Source organism: Struthio camelus, chromosome W (genome assembly GCF_040807025.1).
Source record: "Struthio camelus isolate bStrCam1 chromosome W, bStrCam1.hap1, whole genome shotgun sequence".
NCBI classification, from domain to species: Eukaryota; Metazoa; Chordata; class Aves; order Struthioniformes; family Struthionidae; genus Struthio; species Struthio camelus.
Genome location: NC_090981.1, coordinates 25045351 through 25057842, shown reverse-complemented (window position 1 = coordinate 25057842; position 12492 = coordinate 25045351).

Below are 12492 nucleotides of genomic sequence, written 5' to 3'. Positions count from 1 at the left end.
GATGAATCCATCCTATTACTACCAGATTAATAATGCTTCCATTCTCTTTCTACAGTATGAAAACAAAATTGGTTAATTATTTTATTAGTAACTCATTCTGCAGTGGTCCCTGTTGAAGAACATCAAAAGAATTCTTCTCCATTTTGTGTTTAATAGCTGTAGGAAAATTATCTTGGGAATTATACTGATTATATTAAGACATTAAAAAGGCTAGTTATATTATTTTCAATTTGTGAAAAGGAGTTGCATACCAAAATGCCTTATCCTCTTTTTAAATCAAATTTCCTGAACCTTAACACTGGGATAGTAATACTCCTACCTCTGATGAGTGCTGTAGTTAGCTCAGTTTATAGTGTTTATAAATTTGATACATGCAGTTAAAATGGATTTGCAATAAAATGATCAATAAATATTAATTAGCTTAGATTATCATTAAGAATTTTCTTAATGATAGCTATTGATACCTTCTTTCCTGGATCGATACAAGAGAGACACTGACGAGATGATAGAGGAAACTTTTGATTTTTAAACGAACAAAAAGTTAAGATTTGAAGCACCGAGTCATTTCAGATGAACTTCAGAGAAGGTGGCTGTGATTGGGGGAGCGATGCAGACTTGTTCCATCTGCTGGAAATTAAATCCTGTAAATAGTCAAGTATTTTACACTGCCCTGAGGGAAATCCAGTCTGCTTTTGGTTAATTTATTTTTGTAGATAACTACTATGGCAAGTCTATGTCTGTGAAAAAATGTTTAAGTCCTCTTCAGTGTAACTGTGGGAGAGTCACAGACTTTAAGGCCAGACAGGACATGTGGCTCAGGTAGTCGGAGATGTACAGTCCACATCTGGCATGCAGGTCTGGTTTCTCCATTTGGTCCATTATCAAAGGAGAGCACTTAGGAAACTTGGATCTGATGAAGGTCTAGGTTTCAATACAGAGAGAATTCAGCTTTGTGTCTGATGAAAACAGAGCAGAACGGCGTAGTGAGCATCCATGGAAGGATAGGTGGTCAAGGAGGCCTTTGAAAATAATATGGAGAGGGTCGGTTCTTTGTGTCACACTATTTGTTGAATCTGTGCCATCTTAATCTATAATAACGGCCCAATTTGAATATGACAGGTAAGCACAAATGGAAATTAATGAGAAACAAATTTGGAACAGATGGGAGGAAACAGTTTTTCATGCAGAAAATGCTAAGCTTTTGTAATGACCTCAGAGGTGAGATTGTTGCTGAGGTGATTTAGAGGAAGGAATAATTGACTGTGTTACGACTTCAATGTGATAGTAATCTGAAATGACATTGTGTGGCCTTTTGTTAATATCTCAGGCCACGTTTTCTTCTTGGGTTGCTATCTTTGCATCTCTGAAGGCTCCTTTTATAGTGCTGTCCCTTATGGTTGAGGGTGGGAGCAGACTGCTTGTTGGAAGTTGGAAATGTATTTCAAATGCAGTTGAGACTTACTGATTGAGCCATACTGGAAGAGGGTGAGGTGTGATACACCTCAAGCAAGTTTCAGGCTCCACATAGCTATACCTTTAGACCATCCCAGACTATTGAATCACAGGTGAAACTGTGCAAAGTTTTTATAGAAACTGTGCCAGTTAATTTAAAATACTGCATTGTACATTACATTGCAGCAGTTTTCTAAAATATCTTTAGCTTAGTTCTTGGCACTACAGATAGACTGTATGGAAATATAGACTCACAGGATCTCATCATGGAGTCAGTTTCTTGTATTTCCAGGCAAATTATGAAATCAACTAGAAACCAAAAGGGAATCTGCAACACTGTAGATAAAGCAAACAGTAGCAGTAACATGTGGATTCTTTGCATTTCCAGTTTGCTCTTTCCACTAACACGTAATATATAAATTGGTGGAGAAGCAAAAACAATCCTGATAAATAACATAATTATAAACATAAACGGTTTATGAGGTAAAAGAACCACAGCTGCTATCTGCACTTATGGATAATATTTTTCTAGAAAATGCCGTTGTGATTTGACACAAAGGTGTTCCTGTGAACAAGACCCTATGCTTTCTTGCTTGTCTGCTTTTATATCTCTGTTGAAGCAAGGAATCGGAGACAGCAAATGGAGAAGATCCTTTTGTCATTGAAATGCACCCTCTAAGCAGGCAGCAATGTTAAGAATTAGATGTTCTGATTAGCAGCTGGGGACAGACAAAGAAACAGCTTGGCCAATCTGTTCCTGGGAACGTCCTGTTCACAAACTGGAATACAGCTGCTGGTTTGGGCACTGCATCATTAGTTACAGGTGAAAGTGTCATAACATCATTTCAATTATGAACTGGAAAAACTTCCATTTTTTTGTGACCATCGTTTGTAGTTGATTTCCTAAACGCTATCACTCCCATGCAGTGCTGCAACTCTGTAGAAGTATATAGCTCTCGGTTTGTTTAAAGTATTAGCAGAATTATTTATTTAGCCTAAAAGCCTGTTACATTGCATGCATCTATTTTTCACTTGCTTTCAAACTGTCATTTGTTAGGTATCTCTGTAGTTACAACATACGTTCCCATTTGGTCAGTGGCTTTCATAAGCAGTTGGGGTAAAATGGTAAGGATTTTTCGAGATTCACTGTGAAGCAGTTAACACTGTAGGAGCAGGGTTGGAAAAAAACGTTTTCCCCGTTTGAATTGAAGCTGGTTTTATTCCTGAGGGTCTAGATACTTGTGAAGTATAGTGGGCTGTCGTCTTCGGCTTCAGCAGGAGGGGAAGATGGTGGGTCTGGTTTTGGTGCAGGCCACCTCTTTTGACAAAGCAGTGTGCTGACTTGTTTTAAAGAAGCCGTTTTGTTCAGTGTTGCTCAACAAGGCGCATCGTCTGGCAATGACTCTTGTCATGGATCCCTGATTTTTGACAAAGATTATACAAGGATCATGGCAAAGTAATTACAACAATCCTTGGGGTTTTCAAAAATCCTCAATTTCTTGGCTGCATTTCAATTCATAGTATGATACTGAGATTGCCTCATGTTGCTGTCATTTTGGCAATACTCTCAGTTGTGCACCCATGCTGCTAATTTTAGATCTGTCGTCTACCTGTTGTGAACGCTGGCAGCTAGGTTAAATTGACCCTACAGCAGATCAGGACAGGAGTAGGGGCACTGTAGGAGGCTTAGAGGACATTGTGAGTATTTGGAGGGTAGTGTATGATGTGGTTGTTGAAGTGGTCTAGAGGGGAGGCATCAAGCAGGTGACACAGAGACCTGCTCTGCCAACCCTCCTGCTGACATCCCTCCAAAGGGTTTTGGAGCATTTTCCAGGAGGTAATGGGATTTTTTTTTTGTTATAGTACCTTTATTGTATTGATAGGGTCAGCTCTCAGAGATTACTTCACGCATACTGCTGATTGTTTTGACTAGGTGGCACATAAGATTATAATTTGAACGGTGGCAAACTGGCTGAAGCACAGCCCACGTAAGACAAAAGCAAATGCTTACTTATAGAGACCAATAGGAAGTAGTGGACTGAACATCAGCTCCCTCACTGCACAGCTGGTTGCCCTCTTTAGGCCTGCTTCCCTGAAAAAGGAAGGAATAAGTTCATCCACCCAGCTCTAATGTGATGAGGAGGGCTCTTTAGGTAAGGATGGAAGGCTGGCTGAAAAAGCCTGTATGTTGGCAAAAACAGGAGCTCCATGGACAAATACATAACAAGTAGAGAATTATGAGATATTGATAATTAGCTTTCTAGTGATATGGATGATGAAGCTTTGCAACATTTTGCAGAGCAGTGTGGAGTGTCTCTCACTGGATTTCTTTAAGAATAAGACAGACAAAACAGAACGAAACAGGCAGCTGCCTTGCGCTAGGAGAGCAGCTACACATCCTGCTGGGGGCTCTTTTGTGTGCTTGCTAGCATCCTAAATGACTGAGGAAGCGCCTTGGTTGCTACTGAATAGTTAGTCTTCCTGTTCTTCTGTACGATAGGTCACCTCAATTTCTGACAAATGCATTTTTTTCTGAGGTAGATTTTTGGTTATTACTATTTATAGAGTATTCAGGTATTAGTGAAGGTATACATGCACAAATTTTACAGCAAGCAAAGAGTAAGAAGGCTAATCGTTTACAGAGAGTCAGGTGTTTAGTAACTGATTATTATTATTTTTAAATAAATTTACAATTGTAACGTGTTTTGTAAAACTCAAAAGCAGAATTCTAAACAGACTGCTAGCTTCAACTATTAACAAAATTGAGAGAATTAAAAGAAACAGCAACAGCCACCATAAAAATTGGTAGTAAAGACATATTCCTTGTTTGCTGAAACTCACTGTATGTGTGAAATTGTCTGCCAGTTTGAAATCGGGATTAATGGTGTCCTGTATTGTCAAGCACGTCTGGGTGATAAAGATAAATTGTTGTAGATTAAGACCACACATTACAAACAAAAGAGTGGTTGTTTGCCATGTATACAGAAATGAGAAAACATCTTCACTGAAGATTTTCTTCCCTGCAGAAATTTGAAAATTTATCGAAGCATGAAACATGATTAATCTTTGCATGCTTGACAAATCAAGGACAGATCTATGAACCATTTTGAATAGAAGAAAGAAAATACTGGTTTTTGAAAATTGTTTCCATAAAGAAAATGCAGATGTTTTCATGCCACTATTAGTTATTCTTGTGAACTCTGAAAAACTAATTGGCAATTGTAGATTGATACAATGACCTAGATACCATATTCTAATAAGAATAGATTAAATATGGATGTTGATATTTGGTCAATACTGTCTCTGCATATTAAAGTCAAATAATTATTTTTAAATTGGCAGGCGACATCATTCTTCTTGCCTCAGGTTTAAGAATTCAGTTCGGAAAATGCTTATGTGCAAAAATGATTTAGCGTGCAGAAAAAACTATTCTTGTGAATAAAGTAATTGTATAAAGTAAAGTTTCAGGGAACGATAAATCATCTAGGAAAAGGTTGGTGTGACTTTTTGGAATATTAATAAAGGATATTTTTAGTGATTGTTAACCCCTTAAGTGCTGGGATAATAGAGTTTTTTTTCTAAGGAGTCAACAGAAAATTTAACATTACTGTCTTACTTGCCAGTGATAATTTCACCATTGATTTTAGCAGCATCAGAAATACACTGACACTGAATGCTTTAGCAAACTCTACTCTATTTACCTGCCTGTATCACTGAGTCATTTATTCTCTTTATTTTGATTTATTATTTTAGTGAAGCCTGGGAACTTATCGCTCTTTTACAGTCTGGTTGAATTAACCTCCATGTAAATTTGCCCAAACGTGATAAGAAAGCCCTTCAGTCTTTGCAATGGGAGCTGATACCTTGCTGGTAGAGCTGGCCTTCTAACGACTGTAGTAAATGCACTGTATTTAAATCCCCAGATTTGCTGCATTCTCGTTACTTGTTGTCCTGTGCAACACTGAGAAGCCAGTGCTGGATAAAGGGATTTTTACAGGTAAACTACGTAGCTTCTCTTCCTTGTTGCCAGCTAGCATTGCTGAAAACATCATTCACACCCATTGTTCAGGAGGTGGCATTGCCCCTTTTCCCTTGAATGTACCGGTATTAAATGACAGGAACTTGACTAGTGAAAAGATCTGTACTCACTACCAGTATTTCAACTGCAAAGGAAGATGCTGTTGTGTGCAGTACTGATGAAGTGACAGTTAACAGTGTAACCACAAGTTAAAGAAGGTTAATGCCAAGTTGCTGCAAAATTACGTGGTATCAAAGATGCAGTGAATTATTCTGTCTGTGCATAGTGCTTGTTATCTTGATCTTCCAAAACTGTTGTCACATGATTCAATTACCTGTCCATACAGTCATTTTTATTGTATTTCAAATTCAATCTCAAGTTTCATTTCAGTGTTGCTGTATGTGCACTTGAAATGTGCTCAGCATAATGCTTCTTTGAGGTGAAATTTCAAACGTATATTTTGAGAACATTTTCCCATAAAGTTTTTTTTTTTTTTAAAACTTTTAAAGCTGTTAAGGCCCATTTTCCATCGCACAGTGGGGCCTTGAACCTTCAAAGACCGGCCTGGCTTCTCAGAGCAACCTGCCTTCTGTGTCTTGCCTGTGTGTGACACCAGGCTTCAGCACTTGCTTCCAGGCTCAGGGCAGGCAAGGAAGGACAGGGAGCAGCAGTGGTGGTGAATTTGCAACTGTATTCTTGCTTTTCCTTCCTCTCCCTTCATGCCCTGCCTCAGGAGTATATGTCACAGGCAGGTCCGATATAGAAAGTAAGTGATCCTGCTTTCTGTGTGTCATTGCCAGAGTTGCCTGAAAAATCTGAAAAGGAGAGATGACCTGGGAAGGACAGCAGTCCTTTTATAGATTGCTGTTTAAGATCTTGTTCAGGGATCTTCTTTTTTCAAGCTGTCTGGCTCTGGGAGGGCAGTGCAAGCTGTATGTGATGCTCTAGCAACTGTTTCATTGTGCATGACAGTCTCCAAGACAGTCTGATAAAGCAGATGAGGAAAAAATCATTTCCAAATCCTTTTAATCTCCTTTTATTGGAGGCTGAATGCATTGCAGGACTTGAAAAGGGAAGTTCAATACTTTCCCAAGAAAAGCTGTTTAAGGTATGTTAAGGGCTCACTGGAAATAGCATAGACCTTGTGAGGAGGTGTGTAGGCCACAGCATTATTCTGAAGCAGCTAAACATTTTTAATCACAGAATCACAGAATCATATAGGTTGGATGGGACCTCTGGAGATCATCTAGTCCAACCTCCCTGTTCAAGCAGGGTCACCTAGAGCATATTGCCCAGGATCACATCCAGACGGCTTTTGAATATCTCCAGCGAAGGAGACTCCACCGCCTCTCTGGGCAACCTGTTGCAATGCTCTGTCACCCTCACAGTGAAGAAGTTGTTTCTCAGGTTCAGATGGAACTTCCTGTGGTTCAGTTTCTGCCCGTTGCCTCTTGTCCTGTTGCTGGGCACCACAGAGAAGAGGCTGGCCTCATCCTCTTGACACTCCCCCTTCAGATACTTGTACACGTTGATGAGATCCCCTCTCAATCTTCTCTTCTCCAGGCTGAACAGACCCAGCTCTTGCAGTCTTTCTTCCTAGGAGAGGTGCTCCAGCCCTCTAATCTTGGTAGCCCTCCGCTGGACTCTCTCCAGGAGTGCCACGTCTCTCTTGTCCTGGGGAGCCCAGAACTGGACACAGTACTCCAGGGGAGGCCTCACCAGGGCTGAGGAGAGGGGCAGGATCACCTCCCTCCACCTGCTGGCAACACTCTGCCTAATGCACCCCAGGAGACCATTGGCCTTCTTGGCCACAAGGGCACACTGCTGGCTCATGTTTAACTTGTTGTCCACCAGCACTCCCAGGTCCTTCTCTGCAGAGCTACTTTCCAGCAGGTCAACCCCCAGCCTCTGCTGGTGCATGGGATTATTCCTGCCTAGGTGCAGGACCTTGCACTTGCCTTTGTTGAACTTCATGAGGTTCCTCTCTGGCCACCTCTCCAGCCTGTCCAGGTCCCTCTGAATGGCAGCACAGTCTTCTGGTGTGTTAGCCTCTCCCCCCAGTTTAGTATCATCAGCGTATGTATAATCTTAATAATAATTTAGTATAATCTTACTGTCTGAGATTCATTCTTGTATGTAAAAGTGGACTAGGATTGTTTCTCATGATTAGTGGAACATGCCATGAAGATGTAAAACTAAGTGCAAAGTATACAAGCCTGGAGACAATGTGAAGAATTTATGCTGAAATTTCCTTTTTCTTTCTGAAAGTTATTATCTAAGAAAAATGAACAGTTTCTTCTCGGTAGATATGTAACCAAAGATATTTGTGAAACAGCTTTTATCTGCTTTGAGCTTTCTTTCACTTGAAGGAAGAATATTTATAAATCAATAGGGGTGAGGGAGATAAAGATGTGCATTAGGTATTTGCTGGCTCTTCTGGACCACATCTGTGGCATGTTTGTCTGTCACCATGGGGGACTCGACTCAAAGACCCTGCCAGTGTCTTCTGGGCCTATGTATGAGAGCAGATGTCCTTTTTGTTAATAAAATACTTAGCTGGAGCGATTGGATAGTATTGTGGCTATTCACATAAGGAGCTTCCTTTTCACATCTATGAAACAGAAGGAGAAACAACTTTCCTTTCCTGCCTTTTTTGTTCATTCTATTCATGAATCATCTATTCACCGTCTATTGTGTGATTTTTGGGGTGCATGCGCCGGTACAGGGACAAGTTTATGTTTGTCCCAATAACTTGCAAAAGGAGCCCTTGATTGGTCTTTTGATTCGCACATGGAAAATGGGAGTCAAGCATTTGGCATTCTAGTTTTGTCTGTGTCACATGCTGTCTGTATGATATTAAAAATAGCTTACAGTCCTTTTCCTGTCCCAGTTTCTTAAGAACTAAAAGGGGGTGAGCATCATAACTCTTATTGTTTAAAAAAGAACTGACCTTGATGAGAAAGGAACCGTTTTTGGTTAACGATACGACACACAGTGGGTTGGGAGAGCAATGTTTTCACCATTTGGGAAATGCTGACATTTCATCTCCCTTTCAAATTAGAATGGAAAGTCAGAATATCCAAATGCTTCAAGGGAATAAAAAATGTTTTGAACAAAGAATGTCTGAATGAGTAATTCAGACTTTTTTCCGAAAATATGCTGTATGAAAACAATTTGTTTAGAAACAGCTTTTTGAAATTGGAAGTTTTGTTTCCAAACAAAATTATTATTTTTTGCCATGGTTCTCTGGAGCTGGAGAAATCAGCAATTTTGTTAATATTGTCACCGTCCCTCGCCCCAAATACTGATTTTGGACAACGCAGTTTTCCAGGGAAGAAAGCTTTAAAGTGTAAAATTTCACCCAGCTGTTAGTGCTGAAAATTCTGGATGGGAACTGCAGTGTTGCCCTGAGCAGGTTTTTAGCTGAGATGCTGGCCTCAGGGGCCCCTTTGGTGACACAGAAGAATTGTAATCTGACAACTGGAGAATTCCTTGGTGAAGGAGAGCTCTTTCAGTAGCGTAACCATTTAAGGTTATGTGTTTTCAGTCCTTCTCTCCTGGCTTGGAGAGCACTGTCACAAATTCTTCCTATGTTGAAGTGTAGGTGGTGTTGAAGTTGCATAAAGTAATGCTTGGCCCTAGACTAGGGCCGCTGCGCTGTGGCCTGGAGAGCAAGGGAGCTGAAATGATCTCAAAGTGTTAACCTCTTGCAGGAGAGGTGCCGGAGAGTCTCCCCATGTAAGTTCTAGTTCCCATATTTGGTTGCTAAACCAGAAGGCTCTGAGTGGTGGCAGTACATATGAAGGTGTTTCCTAGCAGGCCTGAGTAATATGTTGTATTTTAAAGAGGTAATAGAGCCATATGTGCAGTCATAGGCATGAGGGCTGGAGTGACTCCAGAATTATGCTTCAGATATTATGCAGTGACCTTAATTTTGATTTCATTTGTCCTCTTGTAAATGGGGAGTAATTACCTTGGGCTCAGTAGAGCTTGTGTTTAGGTAGAGCTAGATTAGGAGAGGAGAATTAAGCTGATCAGGCTCTCGTGAGCTGATAGTTGTGCTCTCGTCTGCTCTTCATAAAGTATGTAATTGTTTCTAATTTGACTTTCTACCAGCTAGATGCTGCTTGTTTTACTCCTCATTCAAATAAGTCATAAACGGAGGCAGTGCTGCAATGTCTACTCTGTAACTTGCAGAACTTAATGGGTGCTGGCACCTCTTAGGGGTCTGCCGAGGCGTCGATAGGAAAGGAAGGTGGCACCTGGGCAACCAGACGTCCTAGAGCTCACATCGTTAGTTGCTGGGTGTGTAACTGAGGCCTCAGGAAGCAAGGTCAGGATTTCCGGCCACAATAACGACATCTGCCTTTCTTCCTGAGGCATTCTTGATGAGTTAGACCATAAGACAGACCATTGAAAGCTGGAGGTTCAGGAAGGGTACTTTGTCCACGATGTTGAAACTGCTAGTGTGCCAACAGCTGTAGAGTATAAAAATGTTTCTCAGCAGGTCAAATAGATTTTGGTTTAGAGAATGTAAGGGGTTTCTTAAAGATTGTCTGCATCAAAGATTCTCTGTGTTTAATGTTTTCAAAGGAAAAAATGGCATGAGGAAGAGTGGGAGGAAGGAAAAAAGAAAAAAAGCCTCTTTCTGAGCTCACTGATCTAAATTCATTCATGTCTGTAACCCTTTAGTGGAATCTGTATTCTGTTAATGCTATTGAGAGAGTTATCAAAGACTCCCATGAGGTCAGGATTGCACCTACAAGCCTTCTGTTAGAGAAGAGTGGAAATAATATGTCTGTTTCTGTTTTTGTTTAGGTTTGTCATGTAATTTTAAGTAAGCAGACCTCTGAACTTCTCAAAGCAATGAACCTACCTGGAGTATACAGCAGCATGTTGCTAGTCATTTTTGTCTTACCACATATTATGCTGATGCACCCACCTGGAGTGCTAAGTTGTAAATTGGATCACAAGTCCTTCAGGCCAGGAAGGTAGGTACGGAAGGATTGTGAAATCACTATATTAAGAAGCCACACTGGTTAGAAGATGATTGATCAAGCCGTCTTTCTTTGAACGTGAGGGTCTGTACTCAGTGCTTCATGTGTAGTTGGCTCCAAACAACCTCATTTGCAGCCTGAAGCAATTTAGCTGTTTTAAGGCAATGTTCCATTTGAGGCGGTTGATGCTAGGAGAGTGTCCTGGGCAGAGCACGGCAATGGCATGTTTTTTTCCTACTTCCAGAATCTCACGGTCTTAGCGTTTTGCTGCTGTGTGCTGCAGGGACGTACGGACTTGCACCTAATCTCTGCACCATGCTGCATTGCACAATGTAGACGCATCCTCAGCTATGAAAGAAGACTGAGAATAACCGGGTTATTTAGGGCAGCTTCTTTTAATGAGAGGAGGATTGTAATTCACTATATTTTCCCATTCTTTCCAGTTCAGACTAATTTGAAATAATTCAGATAAATGATGCTTTCATCATCTGAGAAACTCTCACAGATAGTAGACAGACTTTCATTTTTTTTTTCCAGAGAATATTTGAAGGAAAGCTGATAACCCAGCATGCTTTTAGCCAGTGATGAATTTGGTGGATATAGTGTAAGTTTCAATTTCTGTGTTTTTGGGAAAGATGATGAGAATTTCAGAGTTCCCCTTCACGTTAGAATGAGCAATAAGTTGTCTTTCCTTTTTGCATGAGTGTTGCACCTAGTGATGTATTCAGTCTTTTTTCTCTTATGGAAGGAACAGGTGTTGGTAGGTACCTTGGATAGCATACTTTGTTACTAAGATGAATGAGAACATAGTTCAGCAAAAACAATCTGCTTGCAGATTCATTAGCTACTACTTCAAGAAAGTGCAGATATCAAGAATTCAAAAGGATTCTATATCAGGCCTGAGGGTGGGAAAAATTTTCTTTTAAGGCAAACATCTTCAGTAAGTTACAATTAACGTTACAGCTGCTGGACTAATTTTCAAGTTTCTTTCCGTGTGGACATAGTCTGCCTATGTATTGGCAGTCATACTAGAACCAAAGTGACAAAATGAATCCAGATGAACTTAATGAGAATTGAGTCACCATTCAGATGTCTGTTAATTTTATCAGAGGTGAAAAGCAATGGCCAGTGCCTAAGCTATGTGGTAAATCATGCATTGTATAAGCAACATATTGCAACTTTCAGCATTGTTTTTTTTTTTTTTTTTTTTTGTAGAATATCCAGTGCCTTTGAAAGTTCCAGATTCTTTGGTAAAATATAACGGAAAATTTTAATTTCTATTTTTTTCTGAATGTTTAGGCTCTATTCTTGAGAGATATTCACAAACTGATTATTTGTTTGTATAATATAGAATGAACAAATAAACATGACGTTGTTGTTATTTGTTAAGTGGCAGCTTGTTTGTAGTCAATAATCTGACTAATCATTTGTTATGTATTTGCTGGATGGGTCAGCTAATCAGTATGTGCCGATGTGCTGCTGTCTGTGTCTGAGAAGCAGAACCTTTAAAAAGGTCTGAAACTGCAGGCTGGATAGATAAGGGTTAAACATGAGCCCCAGGGAAGCAAAAGAGCCTGTGGCTACTTGGGACACCAGAGGTAGTTTACAGCCAGTTCTTGGTATTGAAGAGCTCCGAGGCCTGACTAGAGAATTTATATTTCTTTTATGAAGATATTTTTACTGTATTTAGAGTATGAAGTTAGACACTTGTTTGCCAGCCTGTTCCAGGCTTTCATTAGAGACAAGTTTTGTAACTGGTACGTAAGGTTCACCTTGGAGCTGGGGGACGAAAATACTATTTTTGTAGAAGTCATAATGGCTCAAACTTCTTCACAAAAGCTGCTTGTCAAAAGTAAAGTAGGTTATATTCAGTAAGCACATGAATCTGGTTTCTTGTGATTGTGTGTCCCTTGCCCTGACATCCTTCCGAGACATTAACTCCATCCCTCCCCCAGTCTGATCTCTGTGTAATATCCCCAGTTTCTCTTGGTGTTCCTTAACCCTTCCACCTTCTCCTGCCCCTTT